Raw genomic sequence first — 8,358 nt, 5'->3', positions numbered from 1 at the left:
AGACTCAGAGGGAAGCCATTTTGTCTGCTAAATCTCATAGCCAGAGTTGGTAGAATCACTTTATACTCCTAAAATATCTGCATTGTTGATTTCTCTATCACACATGCCTACATTTTGTAGGCATATTGTTTCTCTATTGTGCTTTATTTAGATTAGCACCAAATTTTAAAATTCAATTGCAGCATAAAATATTAATAGACCATATAATCACGATGAGTATTTACAAACGCAAGCAAAATAAATATATACCTTAAGTAGTTTTAAAGTATATAGCTGTAGAAGATATTAAATACTGCAGGGACCTTTGAAAACAGTATGCTGAGAATAGATAGGGCTCAAGGACAGTATCTCCAATTGAACTTTTAATGAACTCCCGTAGGCGCCAAGAAGGCGGGCAGATAAGGAAGAGCATAGAAACAAAGAACTGAGTAGAAGGTTACATCTGGGAAAAGAAAGTTTGTTTTGCATTGCATTCTTTCTGCTGACGTGGGGTTTATGGAGTATAAATAAAGTGAGGTGGAGGCTCTGAGCGTGGCCGCCATGTTCTCTGTGTGTCTTTGTCTTTTGTGTGTTCTTTCATTCTCCACCACCCCCGGCACGGACCCCAACAAGTGGTGCAGCGAGCAGGGTCAGCACGGGTGAGTAGGGGAGAACAAGAAGGGGAACCCCCTAGGGGCGGGTAAGTCCCAGATATTGTTAAGGGGAACCTTCTTAAGCTTTCATTATGGGGAATTCCATCTCTCTGGCCTCAGAATATTTACGGCTGTTTCAAGGACTATTGCTGTCTATAGGAGTAGAAGTGAAAGAAAAAGACTTTGAAGTGATTGTTTGCCCATGTTGAACAACATTGTTACTGGTTTCAGTATCAGACTAAAGTGCAGCTGAATCGCAGAGAATGGTTACAGGTAGTAAAAACTCTGCTTAGAGCTCTCCAGTTAGGGGATATTATGCCTCTAAAATTGTGGACCTTGTGTGACTCTATCACTCAGACATTAGAGTTACTTGAGACTGATTCAGAGTGTGGTAATGTAGCCACAGGAGGAAAGGTATCTGAGGATTTGGAAAAAATAAATAAATAAATAAATAAATCTGAAATGGAGCCCATTTGTGCCAGGATAACAGAGGATGGGGGGGTAGCAAAAGGGGGAGAAGAGAAAAAGCCAGCTCTTCCTTCTTCTAAGGGAAATTCTGACATGCAGAGTATTATGGAAATGCTTCAACAAATATTACAGATATATTCTTCTAATTCACCTTTGCGAGCTTTCCCTGTTTCTTTTCCTTCTGCCCTGTTAAAAGAGGATTTTCCAGTGCCTCCAACCCCCCGGCTTCCTTATCTTTACCTTTGTTTGGCAAAGTTGAAGCCCTGTTCACATCAGACATACTTTAAATTTATACTAAACACCTGTTTAATATGTCAAAACCAGTGTATATGCATATCTTGTTGTTTGTTAAAATATTATGAGTATTTCAATAGTTAATAAATAAGCACATTAATATTAACTATTAATATTAATATAGTATTAATAACCCCAGCTAGGAAATTGTTATGTTATAGGGGTGCATAGGTTCCACCAATTTACACTCCAAACAGAAGTTGAGTATTCGAGTTGCTTAACACATTAACTACCTCTTGATATTTTCTGTGTTTTTAAATTTTAACCATTGTATTGTGTATGTAATGATTCTCAATTTGGTATTAATATACATATTTCCTAGTGAGTAATGATGTTAGACATATAGGTTTATTGTCATTTCTTTGTTCTGCTACTTTTGGTTGGGTTATTTACCTTTTCCTATTAATATGTTGGGATTCTTTATATTTGGGGATATGAGTATTATTATATATTATATATACTTTTAATTAAAAAAAAAATTTAAGGAGCTGGATCTGTTTCCAATTATTTGTGCTTCTTTTGCTCCTAATGCTCAGTTTTCAAATGGTGGCAATAATGTCCAATTTAATGCCTTACAAATTAAATTTTTAAAAAGAAATGAAAGCTGCCATTTCTAACTATGGACCTCAATCTCCTTTTATCCTTGGTCTTCTTGATATTTTTCATCAGAAAATTTGATAATTCCTATAGACTGGAAGACTTTGGCGAAGGCTTTTCTTGATCGTTCTCAGTGGTTACAATTGCACAGCTGGTAAATGAACAAGGCACATGTATAGGCTAGGAAAAATGTTATGTGTGATCCCCCTGGACCCACTGAGGAACAACTCACAGGCATGGGCCAATATGCTACTCTTAATGCTCAGGCTGGTCTAGATGATGTTGCCCTTACTCAAATCAAGACTTTGTTTTTAAGGGCCTGAAATAAGGTAGAGATAACAGGAAAATGTTCCCTTTCCTCTGTGAAGATTTTACAGGACACAAATGAACTATATCCAGATTTCATAGCCCGTCTTCAGGATGCTGTCTTCAAAATTGTGGGTGCTGGCCTTGCTTCAAAAATTTTGTTACAAACATTGTCTTTTAAAAATGCTTATGCTGACTATTAAAAATTGTTAAAATCGTTAAAGGCCAATGGGGCCAATTTAGATAAATATATTAAAACTTGTGTTAGTGTTGGAGGGGCTATTTATCATGCTCAATTATTTGCTGGAGCTTTGTCTAAAGCCTTAAAAGGAAATAACAAACAAGGTGTTTGCTTTCAGTGTGGTAAACCTAGACATTTCAAAAAAGAATGTCATAAAAATTGAACACTTTTATCCCTCAAGGCAGAAAGCTGCCTTCAGAGGTGTACAAATATTGTGGTAAAGGTTGACATTGGACAAATAAATGTCGTTCCAAAACTGATAAAAGTGGAAATTTACTGTCTCCTCTCCTGGGAAACGGGAGTCGGGGCCCACAGGCTTGGGGCCCCAACAATTACAATACAAGTCTACTACAATATTCAGTGAGCAATGGCCTACAACATTAAGGAATAAATTCAAGTCCTCCTTAAGGATCCCACACCTTACCCCAGTTTCTCAGCTTTCTGCGGCAACTAAGCAAAGCGCCGCTGCTGACTTAGCTATTACTCAGCCTTATACTTTGTCTCCTAATAGAGGAGTATATAAATTAGCTATTAGAGTGTGTGACCCTTTGCCAAAAGGACATGTAGGACTTTTGTTAGGTCAAAACAACAGTGCTATACGGAAGTTAATGATGATTCCAGAAATCATTGATCTTGATGTTACTAATAAAATTCTTATTATGGTACAAGTTTCACAATTTATACGCCTAGAGGCAGGGGAACGTATTCTCAATAGGGAGGATTTGGTAGCACAGAAAAAACTGTTTTTTGGGAAACTTTAGTTTCTAATCAAAAGCCCTTATGTTCATTGCATATTAATGGAATAGTTTTTAAAGGGTTAATTGATATGGGGGTGAATATGTCTATTATTTGTTTAAATTAGTGGCCTATACAATGGGAAAAAAGACAAGTTTCAGTTATACTCACTGGCTTGGGTGCTGCTTCTGTGATTTATCAAGACGTAGAACCTTTAACCTGTGTCGGTCCTAAAGGTCAACAAGGTCAAGTGTTTTTTTTTTTTATTTTTATATTGTTCCTATCAATATTAATTTTTGGGAACAAGATCTTTCACAACAATTTGCTGCTTTTTTAAACATTCCTCATATTTCCTCAGCTGCCAAAAATATGATGTTCAAAATGGGCTACAATCCTTTAAACTCATAGCCACCACTCCTATTTAGGTGAAACAGTGACCATTATTTAAAGAAATACTTAGGACTCTAAAAGAGTAAGTCAAAAAACAAATGGCCGAGAGGAATATAAAGCCACGTATTTCTGCATGGAATTCCCGTCTTTGTCTTGTCTTAAAACTATAAATGTTTACATTAAACCTAGGGAAAGTTTACAGCCTGGTCTTCCTAATCCTGCCCTTATCCCACAAAGTTAAAACCAGAGAAAAGCAGCAAGATGCTTTTGTAACATTACAAACTCAACTTTCTTTCTACTTACTTAATATTGCCACAGAAAAAATTTAACTGGATTTTCTTATTCAATATTTAGGTTATACCTTGGGGGCACAAAATATTCGACCCCAAAAAATTCAAATTCGACGTGATCATTTAAAAACATTAAATGATTTTCAAAAGTTTCTAGGAGACATTAATTGGATGCGTCCTGTTTTAGGAATACCAACATATCAGTTATAACATCTTTTTTCTATTCTAGAAGGAAACAGTCACTTGGACAATTCACGCCATTTAACTCCTTTGGCTTTACAGGAACTCCAGCTTGTTGAAGAGCAACTTCAAAAGGCCCTTCCTTTTGTTTATTTCATACTTTACCTTCTCCCACAGGAATGACTCATCAAAACTAATCGACCACTAAAATGGATCTTTTTGTCCAATAAAATATCTAAACGCTTGGCTACTTATATCGATCGTTTAGCTGAACTGATCATCAAAGGACAGCATCACTGTGGACAACTTTGGGGAGGAGATCCTTCCTTAATTATCTCTCAATTCACTCATAGTCAGATCACTTATCTTCTTGCAACTTCTGATTCTTGGCAAGAAGCTTCATCAATCTTGAGTTACAGTTTATCCTTATCCCTCGGTGCAATAGGGAGAATTGTTTGCTATTCTCATGGTCTTACTTGATTTCCCTACTACTGGTTGTAACATTATTAGTGATTCTCAATACGCCGTTTATGTTACTTCTTATATTTCTCAGGCCACTTTACCTCTTTGTGCTACTTCTTCTCTTCAGAAATTCTTTTCTTTGTTATCCTTTACTTTGAGCCAACGTTGAGCTCCTTTATTCATCACTCATCTTCGTTCTCATTCTCAACTTTCTGGACCATTAGTTCATGGTAATACTCAGATTGATTTGCTTTTAATTGGCCACCTACATGCTGCAGAACAAAAATATACTCTACATCACACTAATAGTTCTGGCCTTCAACGATGGTTTCATTTAACTCATAAACAAGCTCGTTCTCTTATTCGAGCTTGTCCTTCCTGTGCTCCTTTGAGCATTCCATCCTTCCATCCTGGGGTTAATCCACGAGGTGTCCCTTCTTTTGGACGATTAAAATGTTCATCATACCATTGATACCTTTTCTCGTTTCTGTTATTACTCATCTCTTAGTTTGTTTCACCATCATGGGCATTCCTCTTATACTTAAAACTGATAATGCCTCTGCTTATGTCTCTCATAAATTACAAGTTTTCTTACAGCAATACAATATTCAACATATCACCGGTATCCCGGGCAACAGTCAAGGTCAAGCCATCATTGAACGCACAAATTTAACTTTAAAAACTTAACTATTAAAACAAAACAAAAAGGGGGAAATGAGCCCCCCAGAAACCAGATTTTGAAACCAGATTTTGAAGGTTCTTTTTACCTTAATTTTTTTGAATCAATGGAGACAATTGCAAGACTCTGCTGTCGTAACTCATCTTTCCTCAACTCCCTCGGTGATAGTACCCGCTGACAGTTTAAAGGTTTGGTATCCTAATGAAGAAGGTAAGTATGTTCAAGGGTGAGTTCTAAAACAGGGACGGGGCTATGCTCTTGTCCTTACAGGGAGCAGACCTGAGTGGTTTCCTGCAAGATGATTGAAACCCTGTTGAAAAGAAAACTGGATTCAGCATGCATTTCTTCCTTTGTTAGATGTGCCTCGGCGGGGGACTTATTTCTCTTAGTGAGGCTTTGTATGAATATTGGACTTATATTCCCTTTCCACCCTTGTATCAGGGAGTCGCCTGGGGGGAGGCGGAAATTAAGGTTTTCACCCATAACATTACTTGGATGCCGTCCCCCTATATGGACAAGGACAACATAGAACGGGAAACAGCAATTATAATCAGCACATACCAATTTGGAGTGGAAGGACTTCCAATATATATGGGAAATAGTCCTCATTGTCTCCAAAAATCGCATGAAGCTTGGGCTGTTCATTATAATCATAGTCATGTGGCTGCTAATACTGTTATTATTGTAACTAGAAGTTTTTAATATAATCATACTGTATATAGTAATGAAACTATTCCTAGTTCTTTACTTTTTTGTCCTATTCTAGAGGTTTCTCCTAATATTGAGGTGCTGGAGTGACAACAATGTCGGGGAACTAAACCCCGGATTTTATTAGAATACAATGGGATGCAAATAACTGATTGAAGTGTGCACGGTGATTTTCAAACAAAATTTAGTCACATACCTTTGAAATGACACTGGGTAAATAAAAGTATTGCTGCTAACAGTAATGAAACCTTGGTATGGCGTGAAGGAGGCCTGAAGTACAGAGTTATTTTTGGAAGTTGTTAGTTGCAGGCGATGCCATTAGCACTTTTGTGGGGAATATGCCCCTTAATCTTTCTAACCCGAATAACTCCTTTCATATTCAGTTATATTGAAATACCTCCTGATATATTATTGCTTGTGTCCGTAAGCCCTACCTATTATTAGCAGGGAATTTGACATGGGATAATGATACGGGGATTGTTAATTGTACAGATACGTGTACATTTTTGTCTTGCCTCAATCATTCCTGGTGGCACAACTTTACTGAGGATATTTATAACCACAGGGCTCGTAGGGAAATTTGGCTACCTGTTAACCTTACGTGACCGTGGGGGGCATCACCTCTTGAGACTTATATTTGGACTTCTCTCCAGTGAACCCTCCGTGCCCTTGGACTTATAATTGCCTCGGTGATGAGCCTTGTCGCCATCGTCTCCACTGCGGCCGTAGCAGGGCTCGCTCTTCATCAAAGCATACAAAATGCTGAATTTGTGCAGCAATGGCACGAGCAATCTCACCGGTTATGGCTTCAACAACGAAACATTGATTCTCAACTTGCTGAAAGATTGGACAACATGGAACAAGCCTTGACATGGCTTGGAGATCAGCTCACTGTCCTCAGTACTCGGATAACATTACAATGTGATTGGAACTCCACTCAATTTTGTGTAACGCCTGTGCTTTTTAACATCTCTCAAAATTGGACCGTAATCCAAAAATTATTAATAGGCCATAAAAATATTAGTTTGGACATCCAAGAGCTCACTCAGAACATTTCCGAAGCATTTCGACAACAATTACATGAGTTGTCCGGAACTGTAACCCTTCAGGAGCTGGGTCAGTGCCTTGCTGCCTTTAACCCATGGACCCAGATGAAGACATGGATTTCTACAATCTCTGGAAGTATATTGCTTTGGGCACTTGGATTGAGTCTACTTCTTTTGGTGATTCGATGCTCCCTCCGTCGCCTCCAAAAACAAAAGAAAACACAGGAACAAATATGGGCTACCTTTTTAAGATTGAGGCAAAACAAAAACAAAAAGGGGGAAATTCAGGGGCCTTTGAAAACAGTATGCTGAGAATAGATAGGGCTCAAGGACAGTATCTCCAATTGAACTTTTAATGAACTCCCGTAGGCGCCAAGAAGGCGGGCAGATAAGGAAGAGCATAGAAACAAAGAACTGAGTAGAAGGTTACATCTGGGAAAAGAAAGTTTGTTTTGCATTGCATTCTTTCTGCTGACGTGGGGTTTATGGAGTATAAATAAAGTGAGGCGGAGGCTCTGAGCGCGGCCGCCATGTTCTCTGTGTGTCTTTGTCTTTTGTGTGTTCTTTCATTCTCCACCACCCCCGGCACGGACCCCAACAAATACAATGATAATGTGATTATTTCATTTATTAAACACTGAATCCTTTTTCATTTTTTAAACACTGAATCCCTTGTTTCTGTTATTTGTGACTCCGAATATCACAAGGTGTCCTTAAGCAACCTGGCTTACAATATGGTCTCTTTACAGAGCCATCTCAAATATGTGGAGAATTGGGAAGATTACCCTGGGCACCATAATTTAGGTATATTCTCTTCTAAAAAATTTTTAAGGCTGACTCAGGAAATTGAGTGGTGAGCTAGAGACGGTGGTGTTAAATCTTCAAGCTCCCATAAGCTGTAGCCACCCAACAACATTTCCTCCCTATCCAAACCCACACTACAACCCCCATCAGAAGAACAGAGGACACTGTTCCTTCCACATGTTTCATTCCTCAGGAAATATTTGTTTTAGAATGTACTTATTGCTTTCTTTCAGGTGTTTTCATTTATTCAAACAAGGAGATGAGACAATGTGATTTTTTTCTGTTTATCCATCCCTTTCAATCTTTACATGTTTTTCTGCACTTTAATCATGTCCAATGAGAGATTGATAGCTCAAAGTGAACAAGGCCATCACTGCACAATGGTGCTCATATTAAGAGAAATTAGCCACTGGACCCAGTGACTAAAGCCTATAATCCCAGCACTTTGGGATGCTGAGGCAGGCAGATTGCCTGGGGTCAGAAGTTCGAGACCAGACTGGTCAAAATGGTGAAATCTCATCTCTAC

The 8,358-nt window shown here is 38.3% G+C and overlaps 1 long non-coding RNA gene across 1 annotated transcript; it reads left to right on the top strand.

The window, feature by feature from the left end:
- Nucleotides 1–531: 531 nt before the first annotated feature.
- On the top strand, nucleotides 532–7,570 carry LOC135969433 (uncharacterized). Its single transcript, XR_010584695.2, has 2 exons — nucleotides 532–638; nucleotides 5,545–7,570. It is a non-coding gene; the product is annotated as an uncharacterized lncRNA (long non-coding RNA).
- The last annotated feature ends 788 nt before the right edge of the window (nucleotides 7,571–8,358 follow it).

This window comes from Macaca fascicularis, chromosome 2, assembly GCF_037993035.2.
Source record: "Macaca fascicularis isolate 582-1 chromosome 2, T2T-MFA8v1.1".
In the NCBI taxonomy this organism is placed as follows: domain Eukaryota; kingdom Metazoa; phylum Chordata; class Mammalia; order Primates; family Cercopithecidae; genus Macaca; species Macaca fascicularis.
Note: the sequence above shows the minus strand (reverse complement) of the source record. Positions and strands in the feature narration are given on the sequence as shown.